The 16,437-nt window shown below is 31.0% G+C and overlaps 2 long non-coding RNA genes across 2 annotated transcripts; both read right to left on the bottom strand.

Moving 5' to 3' along the window:
* Positions 1-869: 869 nt before the first annotated feature.
* Positions 870-2,482, bottom strand: LOC136273389 (uncharacterized). The gene is made up of 3 exons (XR_010711592.1): positions 2,427-2,482; positions 2,297-2,354; positions 870-1,330 (listed from the first exon to the last, which is right to left on the bottom strand). It is a non-coding gene; the product is annotated as an uncharacterized lncRNA (long non-coding RNA).
* Positions 2,483-13,522: 11,040 nt separating this feature from the next.
* LOC136273388 (uncharacterized) lies at positions 13,523-15,338 on the bottom strand. Its single transcript, XR_010711591.1, has 3 exons — positions 15,230-15,338; positions 15,093-15,150; positions 13,523-13,682 (listed from the first exon to the last, which is right to left on the bottom strand). It is a non-coding gene; the product is annotated as an uncharacterized lncRNA (long non-coding RNA).
* Between the last annotated feature and the right edge of the window lie 1,099 nt (positions 15,339-16,437).

The raw sequence follows: 16,437 nt of genomic DNA, 5'->3' as shown, positions 1-16,437 counted from the left end.
TATTTGGCTGAATTTTTTTTACAACTATATCATTATCAATTATTTCTTTATAAAAATAGTACACTGCTTCCCTAGGAAATCTTCTCAAAAGTTAACTTTTTTTTTACGATAGAACCATATGGGAATTAGTCGAAAAGGCGCTAATTGTTTTACGGTTTCCCCAGTTGTATTTCTGCCCTAGAGATTTTTTTCTATCAGAGATACGTGACTGTATGAAAATTATTGTAATAAATCACCAAATGGTGAAATTTTTAAAATTGTTAACCTCGTAGTTTTGTTTATGGATGATATCAAAGTTGATATATTCTCCTCAAAATTGGCATAATGTGGAATATATAGGCTCAAAAACTAATTCTTTACTTTTTTTCTTAAATGATACTATGATACTTTATTTCTCTCAATGCTCTGTCAATAAATTCATATTTTTAAATCCATCGCCGCCTCAAATAATGGATCTAATTGTATTTCTATGGTCTTTATGCAAAGTATGAAATACTGTGAAACAATGACGCTTAAGCGCCATTTCAGCATTTTAACCTATCAAATTCATAAAATTACAATTTATTATCCAATAAACATTACATATAATGTTAATTTTGCATAAAATCACAATTTAAAAGAAAGATATGACTGCGCACCTAGGGCTGCATAAAATTTAAGTGATGCTGCGCTCAAGCTATACTCGGCTTCGTTGATTCGACAAATTTGGGGGTTTTTTTCAAAAGCACATCATCCACTATCCTCAAGCGATCCCCAAAGGATAAAATAAGTGGTCCCTAGATCCAATTAAAATTCAAAAACTTTATATCAAACTGCTGGATGCTTTTGGGCCAGTGCTTTTCAATGTGTAAATAAAAAGTATAAATTAATCATTTGTAATTATTTAATTCTGTTTTCTGAAAACAACACAATACACAACTGTTTTATATATGTTTATATACTTTGCAAATAATAGAATTTTGATCAGTCAAAATATATCAATGACGTCATATCTTTGGTATGAAACGGTGATAATATTATCGAAACAAAGTTTTATATTCATTTAGTGTGAAAATTCGATCTGTTACTTCTGAGACTTAAAACTAATTTTTTTCACGAGCAATTTCAAACATATTTTACTGTAGTTTCATAAAGCAGAGAATGTAAAACGACAGCGCAGTCAGAAAAACACTTCCGGTGAGTCCAGATGCTCCACCACCTGATCCTGGCGTAGCTGAAGTATTCACATATGTAGCAGCAGTCATAGTCGTATTCATTGATGTTGCTATCGTTGATGTTGCTTCTGTTGCTATTGTTTCATTCATGGATGATGTTGTTGATGAACATGTTCCTGTTTTATCAAAGAAAAAAAGACTATGATTACATTATGTCCTTAGAAATGCAAAGAAATCTCATTATTTTATCATTGAGAACTTTCCTCCGTACTTTCCTCAAAAGCAAGTGTGTTTATTTTGTTGGTCTCCTTTAGCCCTGATTAGAAAGTGATCCAATGTCAATTTAAATTTTCTCAGTTTTTCCCCGGAATTATTTGGCTATTGGGTTATTAAGTTAGCTGTATTTATTTAATTGGTTATCATATCTAGAACTCGTTTCGGCTTATGTCACGTGAACCAGGGTAAAAATTACAAGAGTGTAATTTTATATTAAATAACAAAAAAAGGAGATATCAACCTGTTTTTATTATTAATAAATCTTTATAGCATTTACACTCTAATCAACCTGCTGTTCAAAGTGTTCGAGTGTTCAAATTACTAAATGTGTTATAAAGCTACATTACAAATCAGGGCAGATGTGTTAAGCACGACGTTTTTACATTCATGGAATATAAGGAGAGATTGTTTAAGATGACTTTCGCTTACCGTCACATTAGTCTACAATCTCATAGCTAATCATAAAAAATCTATATTTTACCAAATATATATATATATATATATATATATATATATATATATATATATATATATATATATATATATATATATATATATATATATATATATATATATATATATATTATGTCTAATAATTATAAAACCTAACCTCTAGTGACCCTGCTGTGCACATGTGCGAAAATGAAAATTACTATCTGTAATTTGACAAAGTATTTTAACTATGGATGCTAATATTTATTTCTCTAAACATGCACACAATCCTTATTTTGCAAGCTTGATTTACAAAGCACAAAGTACATACAAGAATAGTGTTACAAATTTTGTTGCCAAAAAATGTTTCCATTTACAATAAAATTAGTTTTTCCAATATTCAATAATTTAAGAAGAAATTTTCAAGTGATTACCTTCATAAAGAATCATCAAAGCCTCCAACAAAACAAAGAGAACTCGAGTGTGCTTCATCTAAAATACATGAAATTTCTGATGAAACAATATCAGAATTTTTCTATAGGAATTTTGAAATAAAGGTCTTACCTTATATCTCTTTTCTTTTGCGCTTCTGGTTGCTACAATGCAATTAACACCTGCTTTTATACGCCTTATCCGTGTCAGCTGGTTGGTCAGCATTCTGTGGTTGGCCCTACCTTTTAAGTTTCTAAGGTTTTTGTATGTTTACAACTTCATTCGTGTTTAATCTAATACCTTATTATCATTTGGCGCAGCATATTTATCATATGCTCTTCGCATAAAGTGGTGGTATATATTATGTAATTCGTTTATGTTTTGAATGAATTGAAAATCTTTAATTTTCGATCCGTCAATTTACAGTTACCTACATATGAATCGGGAATTACTATGGATAAAAAAATAACGACAACTGTAACCATTTTAAACAAATTGTGAATAAGAAACATAATGAATCAGTGTGCCGAGACTTAACAGTCATTACTTCTTAAAGGTTCCATCTTATTTTGAATAATCATTAAAACAAATAAATTTTACTACTGCAAATATATATAACAATGATATGGTAAAGCCTAAGAAATATTTTTCATTTGGAAAAAAATATTTCTTGGGCTTTACAATATCGTTGTATAAAATGTTTTAAAATATTTTATGAGAGGTTGTCTCCCTTGTGATTAGACTAAGGGCATTCCATCTTCTGACAATATCATTAATACATGATTTATTATATAGTTCTAATCAAAATTTTGAAGCAGAATAGTCAAGAGAGTTCCTAGTTGTGTAACTTGATACATTGCCTCTTTTATCAGGTACAATATTTTGTATATAAGTAAGATAAAATATCTATCAAAACGGGTACATGTCTCATAAGCTGTATATGTTGAGTTTGGTGATAAATTTTGGAAATTAGTTGATACTAAAAATACTAATACTTAATACTAGTTAGTTACACTAAAATGTTTGCTACGGAAATGAAGAATTACTTTCATCATTCTCATCTTCAAGTTTTATCTGGACTTGTACTTTATCGATAATAACATGCAACGAAAGCTAATTAGAATGAGACTTTTGTGTTTGTAATAAAATTGAATGTTTCGTTCATCTTAAAGTTAAACTCGATTCTTTCATTAAGTTAGCTGCACGCTTACTTTGAGGGTAAAATTGTCAAAATATAATCGGACACTATCATATGAATGTCTAATTATCACATTTAAACATGTATGTACATGTAGGTGCAGACTTTAAAATGGTTCATTGTAGCATATTTCGTCTTTATTCCAGGTGCAATTTAAGACGCAAATGTAACACTAACACTTATTTACAAACCCAGGACTTCAAAAGATCCTCGATGTTAATAAGGATTTCATCTAATCCCTATAGTAAGTTTTCGAAATTGTATCACAGGGACCCCCCATTTCGTTTTGACATTCCATTCATCAATAAGAAAATACTGTTAAAATGTAGGGGGCAAGTCAAATAAGAAACGCATTGTTTGTCCCTACAACATTTCCAAATGGTCGATTATAACTCCTGGAATGAACTATTGGCTCTTATCTAAATTGTCCTTTTATTTGTTATTAACAGATTTTAAACAGCATAATTTAAACATACGTTTCAGTTCAGAACTCCTCATGTAATAAAGAAGTAAATCAGATTATGAGCAACTGTAATATATAAGATTATCAAAACCAAGATTTTGCTTAGAATTAAGTGATGAGGCTTTTGATTTACTGTGTAGTATTGACAAGATCAAGAAATTCAAACTCAACACAATATTGCCAAGTGATGATATTTTTTTTTCCTTTGTAAAGCGAAATATATAATCCTTGTCGGATTATAAACTTTCTTAACAATTTCTATTCCAATGGTAAGAAGAAGGAACAAAATGATTTTTTCCTGCATTTATTGGAATATGTTATCATTTAATTGGAAAGTCAGAAACAGCACAAGACCTCTTTCTTAACAATATTTATCCATAATTGATTCCCGTATAAATGTGCTAAAACTTACGTAGTTTACTTGATGTATAACCATAACCTCCATCTTTCGATACATAATTTACAAACAAAAGAAAATATGGTATATGTTACTCTTTGCCACCAGCGTGACTTTAAATGTTACATAACATTGTAACACATTACGTTAAATCATATAAAATAAACTACGTAATACAACAATTGAAATTTAATTTAATTATGTAACAATTCCACATTTGATCTTAATATGATGTAATTATAATCAATTTCAGAAAAGTAATTATTAATCATATCAAAATATGAATTTTATTAATTGGCTGTATAAAGAAACTGAAATCGAAAATTGGTTACGCAATATTGTCAAACCAATTACTTGTGGTCTGAAAACTCCATGTACATATACAATAAAATACACTCATGAAAAATAAGAAAATGAAAAATAAAGAAGCTAATATAAAAAAAATTTCAAACTGAAAAGGTGGAGGGGAGGTAAATTGAGTTTTGAAGAAATGGTCCGAAGGAACAGAATCGGTATTCGGAATCGGTGTTACCTGTGCGGCGTCCGTTTTATTCCGAAAACATTTAACAAACATGATGTTTGCTAAAATAATCAAAGTATGTTCGAGAAAGGACATCCTTACTAAAATATTCACATTTAAGTTCATATCATTAGGCAAAACGACAAGTTTTCTTTATGTCAATATCTAGTAAGTGATTCCTAAGTTCCTTTCTGTTGCTGGAACCATAATGACGTTGTAATGGATTTGTTAAATCTTTGTCCCGTATTTTAAGGCTATAAAGTAATTGTTTAGAAAATAAAACAGTTTCTCGACATTCTATATTAATCAAGGAAAAAGTAATCCCGATATCTATATTCAATTTGACATCATTTTAAAGGAAAGTCAGGAGTTTGTTTGATGCCCTTTTTGGAGAGACTATAGCATTCTACATATATTTTATTGACAAAAATGAACGAACCTTCGAGATTTGTTACATTTTATCCTTTATATTACATAGAAATTGACAGTTAAAAAAGTGGTTTACAGCCGGGCTCTGCTGAAAGCAGAGTCTTGACTGTGGGCAGACAAATCGCCAATGTTGCTATAAATAGCACAACTTCAAAAGTAAACAAAAAACCAAACAGCGTCAAAGTAAAAGCTTCCGCTATATCAAATAGTTACACAAAGAGCCACGTTTTGTCAAAAGTGGTGGCATTTTGTTTCTTTTTTTAATTTCGAGAGAATTGTCAATCTTTTTAGTTTTCTTATTAATAACGTGTTTTAAAAAAAAGACTTTGCATTTTGGACACATACAATGCGCATGAATTTCCACGAACCACTTTGCTGCGCGCTGAAGAAATGGGGATTGAATGAAAAAATGACAATAACAAACCGTGAACAATCTCAAAAATTCATTAAACGAAATACAAATTCAAAGCAGATCAACACAGACCTCCAAATAGATAGAAGTAGGATCAAGTGCCTAGGAGGAGTGGACATCCTCTGCTGACCGGCTACACCGTCGTGTGCTCTTTGTCGTAATCGGGAAAAAAAATTGGAAAAGTCCGTAGACAATTAGGTGATTAATTATGGTCTAACAATTAGTATGAAAAACGTCAGTCAGCATGCGATCCAGTAGAAGATTGTATTTGCTGACAAGGTCGTTATATCGACCATAGAACTTATGAAAAGATGATTTCAAACGAGACTGTTGATGGTCCTGTTTTATCAACTTGTTTGTAAGTAGCTTGCTTCGTCTTAGAAACTGTTCTTACGAAGAGCATACCCTTGCGTATCTAATCAATTAAGAGACAACAACACCATATGCAGGTGATGAAGGTATAATGCTACTATACATAAGTAAGGAAAGTTGACTATAGAGAAATTGAAGTCCTCGCGTTTATCATAAAGTTTTGTTGTTGATATATAACGCTTGTTGCAAAATTCAAGGCAGCAAATGTTTTTCTACTAGACAGACATATTTTTTTTATAGCCGCTTACAAAATTTGATCGCTCTCTGACGCGTTGCCGACATTAAAAGCATGAGAGAGAGAGAGAGAGAGAGAGATTTTCAGTCTTCACTATACAATATGCATAAAGACACATCAAAGGAGCCCGGCATTCAGTACTTCAGTACTTTGATTCAATTTTGTTTAGGGAAAAACTTAGCCCCGGTACACCCTTTCGAAGAAAGCTATTGTTATGAAGCATCATTAAAAGAATATATATCATGAAATTTCATAAACCTGTAGGCATTTTCCAGTTGCTAGATATTGACCCTAAGCAAGTATCGATAGATTAAATGCGCTCAATTTCTCTACACTGCCGCGCATCAGGAGCTTGTTTCATCAAAGGCTGTACGCCCAGGTGTAGCTCTACGCCGGTATAAATACGGGAACTAGAGCAAATATTTGCTTTTCATCAAAGAGCGTATCTGTACGCCGAACTAAAGTTATGCCAAAATTTCATGTATACACGCAAAAACTAACAAATGTGTTACTGTTTCGTAAACAAAACCGTCATATTTGGGGAGTGCTATTTTTGAGGCAGAACAAACTTTTTGGATATTTATACGATGTAGCATGAAACGCGATATATGGGTTTCTCTTCAAATTTTGATAATTTCCAGAAATACTAATTACAAAGATAATAAATGACAAGTAAGGTCATGACTATAAACTTAAAACTCATATTTAACAAATACTGAGTTTAATTTATAATCATAGTTACATGTAATTAATATGAAAATAAATATTTTAGTTTACAGATCGATTAAAGCGAAAATAAATTCCACCAAAAACATACAGGGTGAAGCCGCAATATTTAGCTAAAAAATGTATTTATACTGAGCTGGTTATATTTAATGCATATCTATTTCCAATCCTATGTTTTCCATGGGCATGAGAATGAATGATTAAGAATTTTTAGATAAAGATTATGTGACCAATGTTAGTGTACTTTAGTGTTATTTTATATGACATGTGACATTATTCCAATCAACGTTTGTTTAAATTGGTTTTAATACTTTGTATTTAAATTAATGAATGATTAACAAATTTCTTTTTGATTTACAAATGTATTCATTGTATTATTGTATTATTGTAAATGATAGCATTTATGTAAATTGTGAGTGTTATATTTGTGTCAGTACCAAATAATAATAGTCAAAATATATTATCATACTTTCATGTTAAATACTGAAATTTGATTGGTTGAGACGCAGCTGGTAATCCGTTCTATTACCCTCAGCGTTAGCAACACACTTGGCAACGGGTAACACAACGATGTGTTAAATGTGCAGAAATTATGCGCGTACGGTTCGCCGTAGAATTCACTTCATTTCTATATAAAAGCAGTAAAATTTTCTTTAAATTTAGACATTCAGTATAATAAAATAAATACTGCCTGTTTGGGAGGGTAACTGTTGAAATTGACACCCCTCGAAAACCATTGTCAACCTCCGCTTCGCGTCGGTTGACAATGGTTGTCTCGGGGTGTCAATTTCAACAGTTTCCCTCCCAAACAGGCATTATTTATATAATGGTAATTCTCATTCTTGAGTATTTTTGAGTGTTTAACTGATCGTCTTCAGTTGTCTACAATAGCCAATCAGAATGCAGCCAGCGTTTAGTCGCGTGGTGTTGTCAGCTGTCAACAAGGTTATAAATACTGCAATTAACCCATCCTCCTTCCCCTTCAACAACTTCGTTGTTGGGGATTCATTTTGCATGATGTTATATATGTGTGTTGCTGTTATTGTTTGAAATGCTTTTTTGTTCAACAAGATTTTGTTACATGTATATTTGGTACATGTAGATAATGTATACATCTTTGTTTAACATGGGAGATATCATTTGCTCACCTTTTTATGAATTATATTCAATGTCTGGTAATTAATATTATGACTGTTTGAAGACCTCCCCTTATTGTCTGATTTTCCTTATTACAAAAAATAAATGCCAGTATATACACAAAAATTAGTCTTTTTGTCCTAGGCAGATCAACAATATTACATTAATTCTTATTTTGCTCTTTGGGAAAAAAAAATCAAGACTTAATGCATCCAGTAGTCAGGGTCAAATTTATTGAAACGATCTTTTAAAAGATTATTTTCTGTTGTGAAATCTCTCTCTCTCTCTCTCTCTCTCTCTCTCTCTTTCTCAATTGATTTTATTTACACATAATGTATCTGAATAGTTAAACATGTACACTATATTTTTTTATTGTTTTTCAATGAGATCTAAAGACATTGTCAATCAAATTGGTTTAACTTGAGGCTTAACAAATATTCAGAGAAAATGTATTTTAACTTAAAATGCATTACAAAAGTCTGAATTATAATATACATGCCACCTATTCATAGATACTAAAGAACACAATTCATAAAATAACAGCATAACTAGATCAAATAAAAATGAATAAATGAATTATTTTAGAAAAAAGCTTCATTATCGTGAAATGAACCAACCATTTTTGTTTTCAAAAAAATATCAGATAAGTTTTCAACCAAAGTTACTGATTCATTCTGTTTTCACTACCTACAGGTAACAGTATTCAATCTTTGTGTATTAATGTCTTTCTATACACCATTAAAACAATAACTTAAGTCTGTCTGCATATTTTCCATAAGTTTACATGCTTCACGTATCATAAGTTAAGTCTAAAAGTTACAACTTTTGATGGAACTGTCCCCATGTGAAATTATTAACACCTGAAATCAACAAAACCTGGCGGTCTGTATTATTTCCCGTATGAATGTCTGTTCAGTGACAGTGGACCAGGAAGTTCTCTACAGTGGGGGGCTTTATAAATATTTTGTTAATCCAATCCTACTCTAGGCAAACAATGTGTGTGCTTCACTCATACTTTTAGAAAGAAATATCAGTTTAGGAGAGAGGCCCACTCTTTAATTCATTCTCAATCTTACTATCTTTACTTTTCTTTGATCTCTCCATTTTTTACAAATCTAATTTTTCTGTGTCCAATCCATATTCATTCATTAGAACTAAACCATGGGTTTATGGGTCATCAGAATAAAGGACACGAATCATTATAAAAAAGTAAATTGTATAAGTTGGTTGGGTTTTTGTGTTTTGTTTTATTTTTTTCAAAGAACTATATAAGAAATAAGTTCAATTTGGCCCCCATAATTCGCCATTTTTTAAAGTGTTTCTGGTACAATAAAATGTTATGTTACATTTTAGAAAAGTTGATATGAAATATATTTTTCACCTCTATATATGATTGATTTTCACTCACTGGCAGTATACGACGTCAAGAGTGACGCTATTTCTATAATTCAATCAAAATCAGTCAAAATTTGACATTTTTCTTATCTTTTCATGAATGGGAAATATAGAGCACATGCTTGAACAATGAAAATTCTTTTGTCCCTTATTAGCCTTGGCTAGATACATCTCTGATTAAAACATTTTGTTTGTTCAAGCATGCGCTCTATGTTTTCTGAAAGAAAAACTGCTTGAAAACAAGCTGTTTAATGCTAAAAATGCAAAAATGGCTGGAAAGGGTAGTCTTTACGATGTCATATTTCTAAACTGTGCGCAGTTGAATAAAAATGAACATTATGTAAGAACACCACATATGTATCTGTACAAAGAAAACGAAGAATTACAGTAAAATGATGATGTTCATTTTAGGGGGGGGGGGGGGGGGTGGGCATTTTAGGCCCTTATCATATATGGTTCTTTAGTTGATTTTTTTAATTTATTGTTTTCTTGATTCTTCAGGTAGAAAAAAATTCAGTTAAGAAATATAGGAAACAACTTTTTCTCTATAATTATATGGTCTTTTTTTTATTTTACAGAAAAAGACGAAAACGTAAACCTGAACAAAACAAGCAAAGATATTATTTTTTAATAAAAATATGAAAAAGGTCGAACATATTGCACAATTTAAAAAAAAGTTAATAGCTTTGTTTTTTCCATTGGAAAATATTTTGCATCATAATGAATCATATCGTTATATACAGATAAAATTACGGTATTACGTGGTTACTTTTTATGTTTTCATATGTAAATTATAATTAAAGCAACAAATAAATCTCGTTCCTAAACACTCAAACCTCCGATTTTTTCCCTTTGTTGCTTATGCTTTCATTAAGAATAGGTTATAGGGATGTAGACCATCTTGTACATTTAAGAACAAAAATTTAAACCTTTTATAATCAGATTTGTTAATTCCAAACACTGACCAAAATGTTTATCAAAAGATAAAAAAGCCATTAATATGAGGTTTTACATGTTGCTTTGTATGCAAATTACGCAATTCAAAAACAAAACAGTGCCAATTGTAATAACTTAAAACTGCGCAGAGCTCTGAAGACTTAAATTGTACATTTCAAAATCTTTAAAAAATATAAAAGAATGTTATTGTTGTCCTCTCTACAAACATTTCTTGAAAAAAAAGGTTAGTGCTTGCCAATTTGGGTTGTTGCTTTGTCTCAAAATAGGGTACCGTGTTATCAAAATGGGTCTCATAAACTATAAGTTGGCACATGCTATATTTGTCTGTGGGTATGGAGATATACTGAAGTTAGATTTTCACTGAAATAAATATGCTTTGTTTTTAAACGATTAAATGTTTGTACCCCTACCCCAATTCTAAAAAGAATTAACTTTAATTAATACATATAGAACTGGGAAAAAAACTTTGCGCTGGGATAAAATTGTCTGTCACATTCCACAGAGGTTATTTTGAATCGGTATATATATATTCTATGTAAAAAATAGTTTTTTTCTTTTCTTGCTTTATTAAAATATGCCATGCCGACTGATAAGAAAATGATGCCTTACTTTGATACAATGCTCTACACAAGTGTGCAAGATTCAATTAATTAAATCAATAAATGATTATATTGTGGATAATACCTTTAATATGATATCATGATTAAGAATATCGGACCATTCATTTATTAGGTACAAAATGTGGTCGTTATACATTTAATACCTTAATTTAAGTCTGAAACTGCACAATTCTAAGTGACTAACAAAGGCATTATTGTGTACTACTTCTGTAAGCAGTTCATTCTTCATATTTATTGGTTTTGTATCTTATGACGGCAGTTTCGGTCAGTTTTTGACATGATTTAATTAAATAAATGTTTACAATAAATGTCTACATGTGTACATGTACAAGACGGCTATCCATTCCCCTTAATGTAATTCAATTTACTCCTTGAAATGCAGTTAACTCTTATTTATTTAATATGGCTCTGTATAAAGTTCTCATATTATATTGTCTAGGTGCCTTTTTGAAACAGTGTCAAATCTATCAACATTTCTACCTGTATTATAAGGTTAAAAAAAATATCGACGTGCATTTCCACCCGAAGAAAGATAACCTTGTCAACCTAGCTACATTACTGTAGAGCTTGCAGAAAACGTGAATAAATTTTGTAGACCAAGGATGTAATTATAGCTAACCTCCATATAAAATAATCCTTGTTAGATCAATATAATTATTTTCACCATTTTTCAAATCTGGTTTATAATTGTTCACATAAAAAGTATTGCAGTATGTGTAGGTGTGCACCGATGTGAACCTCAAAGCAATATATTTGAAATATGATGTCTCTCTGTTAAGCCCAATCCTGTTCAATATTTTCAAGTTTACAAAAAAAGCTGTATTTGCATGTATGTAAAACTAAGCTTATTACACTGAAGATATATTTCTATGATACTTGTACCAAAATATGTATGGTTTTAATAAAAGATTTCAAAAAAAAAGTTTACAAAACAGCTGGCTTTATGTAGGGGACATTTTCTAGGTTTAACGTCTACGGCAAAGCAAATTTCTAAAAATATATTTGCTTGGACATTTTTTTCATTCCGCTTAGCCGAATTTTGCACAAACTTTCACAAAAGAGGTGAGGTATGTACTGTAACCTTGATCCAAGTCTATGGATCATTAGTAAATGTAACTGAAGATTTTTTGTGTAAAATCCTTTTACAAATTATATCCCCGTCTACTATCTGCCATACGCATCCGCCAGAGCGTGATTGTCGTGTAAATGATGTTTAATAATCTTTTTTTAATTTTAAGTTAAAGGGGCATGGTAACGATTTTGGTCAACAAAAAAAATTTTCAATTTGAATGTTTCAAATGATTCGGTGAGGCATTCTTAATAGGCAACCAAATTGTGAGTGTCGTTTGTTAAGTTATAACCGAGTTGCAGAGCTTACAATAAAATTATTCTTCGTTATGTGAACAAAGCTTTTGTTTACATTTTGAATGTGTTGAAGTGAAAATTCCAGTTTTAGACCTACAATGAATTTGTTTATCGTAAGGAACTGTTTATTTATGCTTAACATGAATAAGAAGATAGACAAATCAGCTTGAAAAAGATTTTTTACCGGTATATTGAACCTACTTGCACAAAAACAGGGCACGAGCCTTGTTTACATGACGAAGAATTGTGAGCCCTGTATCTTGCTTAAAACTCATCGACTGGCACCCAAATTTTATTTGTTCATTAGAAATGCATTTCCTAAAGCATTATAAATAATAAAAACAGAAAAATAAAATTTGATCAAAATCGTGACCATGCCCCTTTAAAGGTTTAGCTCAAAGTAGATTCCTCTAAAAATTGTCATTCAAATGCTCTTTATTATATACATGTTCACTATCTCAATAATGTCTTGTTACCAATAATATCCCATTCTGGCTCTTCATTTGAGTAAGCTTACGTGAATTGTTTGAAGTGTGCCCAGAACCGGGTAGGGGTGATCATGCGAAAAGTTCATGACTACGCGTAGGACGCAGAAAATTTGACAACTTTTTACCAGAATATTTTACTCAAGCTTTTAGATCCGTTGAGAGAGAGCAAATGAGAGGGGGGGGGCTTCAGAATTTGAATAACGTGTTCTCCATATAAGCACAATGCGCTGATATACTACTATCTTGATCAACACTTTATTTGATAATAAATACGATAAAAAATTAATTACTCCTATTAAATATTGCTTAAATTACAAACTATGGACAATAAAGACACTATGGAATTATAAAGGAACAAACCATTTTAATGGGTTTTTTTAATTATTTCATCATATGTTTACTAACACTTGAAGAATGGTATTCTGCACTTCAAAAAAGATTATATTACTCAATCACAATATATTAAGAAAGTCATATTTTATATGACAGGTTTTTTCAATATCGTTGCTAAACAAATATTTTCAAAGTACTTTATTTTAGTTTCATAAAGCAGAGGAAGCCAAAGGACAGCACGGTGATTATCACACTTCCGGTTATGCCAGACGTCCCACCCCCTGGTGCAGATGTGGGTGTACTTCCAGCTGGTGCCCCTGTTGTATCTAATGCATACAACCCTGTAATGTCAGAGCTATTTTTATAAAAACGGATTATACATCATATTGTGTGCTTTTTCAAGCGAAAATCACAAAAGTCATCTACAATTAGACAGTAATTCTTTACTAAGCATATCATGATAATCTGATGTCAAGCTATATGCAGCTAGTTGCATGCAAGTGTTATGGTTGTCTGTGCTTTATTCGGGCAGGAACTTGGATAAACGTTCATTCAAACTATATCATTTGATCATAACAGTGAATATGAAAAGCCCGGATGATAACGTTGAAAAAATGCGCGAGTACTTCCAAATGGAGAAAAGATTTAAGCATTTCCCATTATAAATCTCCGTATGAAATTTGTTTTTGTTCCTATGAACTTTTATGAGTGAAAAATTGTTCAATGAAGATATCTTGGATATATTCCCTTTCATCGATTTCAACTTTATTTCTTTCACAGGTGTTTTTATTCGTATTAAAAATCATCAAAAAGTGATGGAAGCGATTACTTGGGACAGACTATAGTTGTCTGTTTGACGTTTCGCACAAATAACTGGTGGGTTGTTTTTTTTTCAAGCATTGCATCTTTTTACTGAGCATGGAAGTGAGAAAACCCCATCAAATTATAAAGAATGAATATAGTTTTACCTATGACGTACTTATATAAGGTAACGTAGGTCTGTTTGATAAGCTTTTTTAAACCACAAAGTGAACTAAAAATTATGAATCATAAAAAAGCAATATGATACTAGTATTTGTAAAATAAAAGTTAGCCTCCTCTGCATGTAAAAATAAAGAATACATGAGCGGTTTGACAGGAGGGATAAAAAGCGTTTCCAGTATTCACGGTGTCTCATTGACAATAATTAACGTTGAAGGATACAGGGGAAATGGTCTAGTCTCAGAATTAATCTTAAATTCAAGATGAAAATGTTTGTTTGTCCTCTCAAACATTGTATTTTATGCAGTTAGTGGTTCGCAAACACATTTTTAAAAAAAATTCAAACTAATTACATTAATTACCGTCATTTATCTGATTATGGGCGGCTACATTCTCACAGCTCTATTGCTATCACTAAACCCCAAACCCCTAACCCAAGCCCAACCTCACCCAAAAAAATAAAACAGGACCTGTCTCTTAATTAATTTTCAATTCAGGACTGGAAAAAAGTAATTTCAATTTCAATTTATTCTAAAGTTTAAGATTGCAAAAGCCTGTTCTTAAAGATACATACTGCAGATTTTATTTCTAATAAAAAAAATTTATAAAGTTTACAAAAAACGTTCTGTTTTGTTTTCTCTCGCAATTGGAAAATTCTGTGTCATCATATATCTCATAAAAAATATTAACTGAAAATTTTGCTTGAATCGGCAAAGTACGATTTTATTTTTTAAAAATGGAAAATCAGCTTAAAGTAAACTTATATTTACCTTCATGAAAAAGAATCAAGGCTACCAAAAGAACAGCGAAAATTCCAGTGTGCTTCATCTGAAATACGGAAACCGTGATGAAACAAATAATAAATAAAAAGATGATTTCCGTATTTTCTGCAGTAGAAAGGCCTTACCTTTTATTTCTTATCCGTTCCACGTCTGGTCTCCTTAATGTCATTTCCCAACGTTATATACGCCCTATCCTTGTCAGATATTTTGTTAGCTTTCTTTGGTTGGGTATACCCTCATTCAATTCCCCATTTTATTGGCTGATTAAACCCCCTGCCCTGTCGACTTTTTAAAATTGTTATTTAAGACTTTTATAATATAACAGATATTAGAATTAGAATTTATTTCATGAAAGTGTCTAGTTTTAAGTAAGTACATGTGTAAAAAGTAATCAGTATAGAATTCTAAGTGGAGCAAAAGATAATGTTATATTTTTGGTTTGAAAAGCTCTTTGTATATATTGTTTAATTCTAAATTATATATTTTATTTCTACAAGGTGGACACAAATATATCTAAAATTTAAAACAGAATATTTCAAATTCTAACATATTTTTGAGGAAAGGATTTATAAAAACACAATGTGTTACATTCTTATCCAACATTTTATAATTATCCAAACGAGATGTCTTTAGTTACCTAGCCTATTACATCCAGCGTTTAGGCTGCAATTGAATAAAAATTGAAAATTGAAAACAATCTTGTTGCAGAACCATCAGATTGGTTGATAAATATAAATAATATGCATTTATAAATTAGTGAGGTTTTAGAAAGAGTGCACCACGAGTCATCTAGAATGCTCGTTTTCGAGTGTATCTTACAAACAGTAGAAAATTTGTACTAAAAAATAACATATCCACTGAGTAACTACATATGCATTTCCTTTTTCTTCAGAAATAAGATTGAATCTCGCCAGTTTTTGAATGAATATTGGCATTTCTTGAGTATTTTAAGATTGTCTTCCAAAACATTATACAACTATTTTCAGTTCATTTATTTGCAACTCTTTTTTTAAAATACTGTTTATAAGTCGTGCTGTATTGGTTATTTTGTGATGTAGTTAATAACATTGAGTGGATTAGGATTGATCAAAACTTTAGGTCCGTTGAGATGAACAACTGCAAGGACTGCAACATACTAGCGCCAGCGTTCTGAATAAATAACTGGTCTTAACTTCATCAAACATCTTATGATACTGATGCACCACACAGGCTTGAATGCTGAATCTGAGCCATAGGTTTCAGATGCTGGATTGTAGTTACCTACAATATCTGGATACAGTCTGTACATAAAAGTCTTGAAATGCAGTTGATACCATATATATTTTGTGTTCAA

This window comes from Magallana gigas, chromosome 3, assembly GCF_963853765.1.
Source record: "Magallana gigas chromosome 3, xbMagGiga1.1, whole genome shotgun sequence".
Lineage (NCBI taxonomy): Eukaryota > Metazoa > Mollusca > Bivalvia > Ostreida > Ostreidae > Magallana > Magallana gigas.
This window is presented reverse-complemented; position numbering and strand designations above follow the sequence as displayed.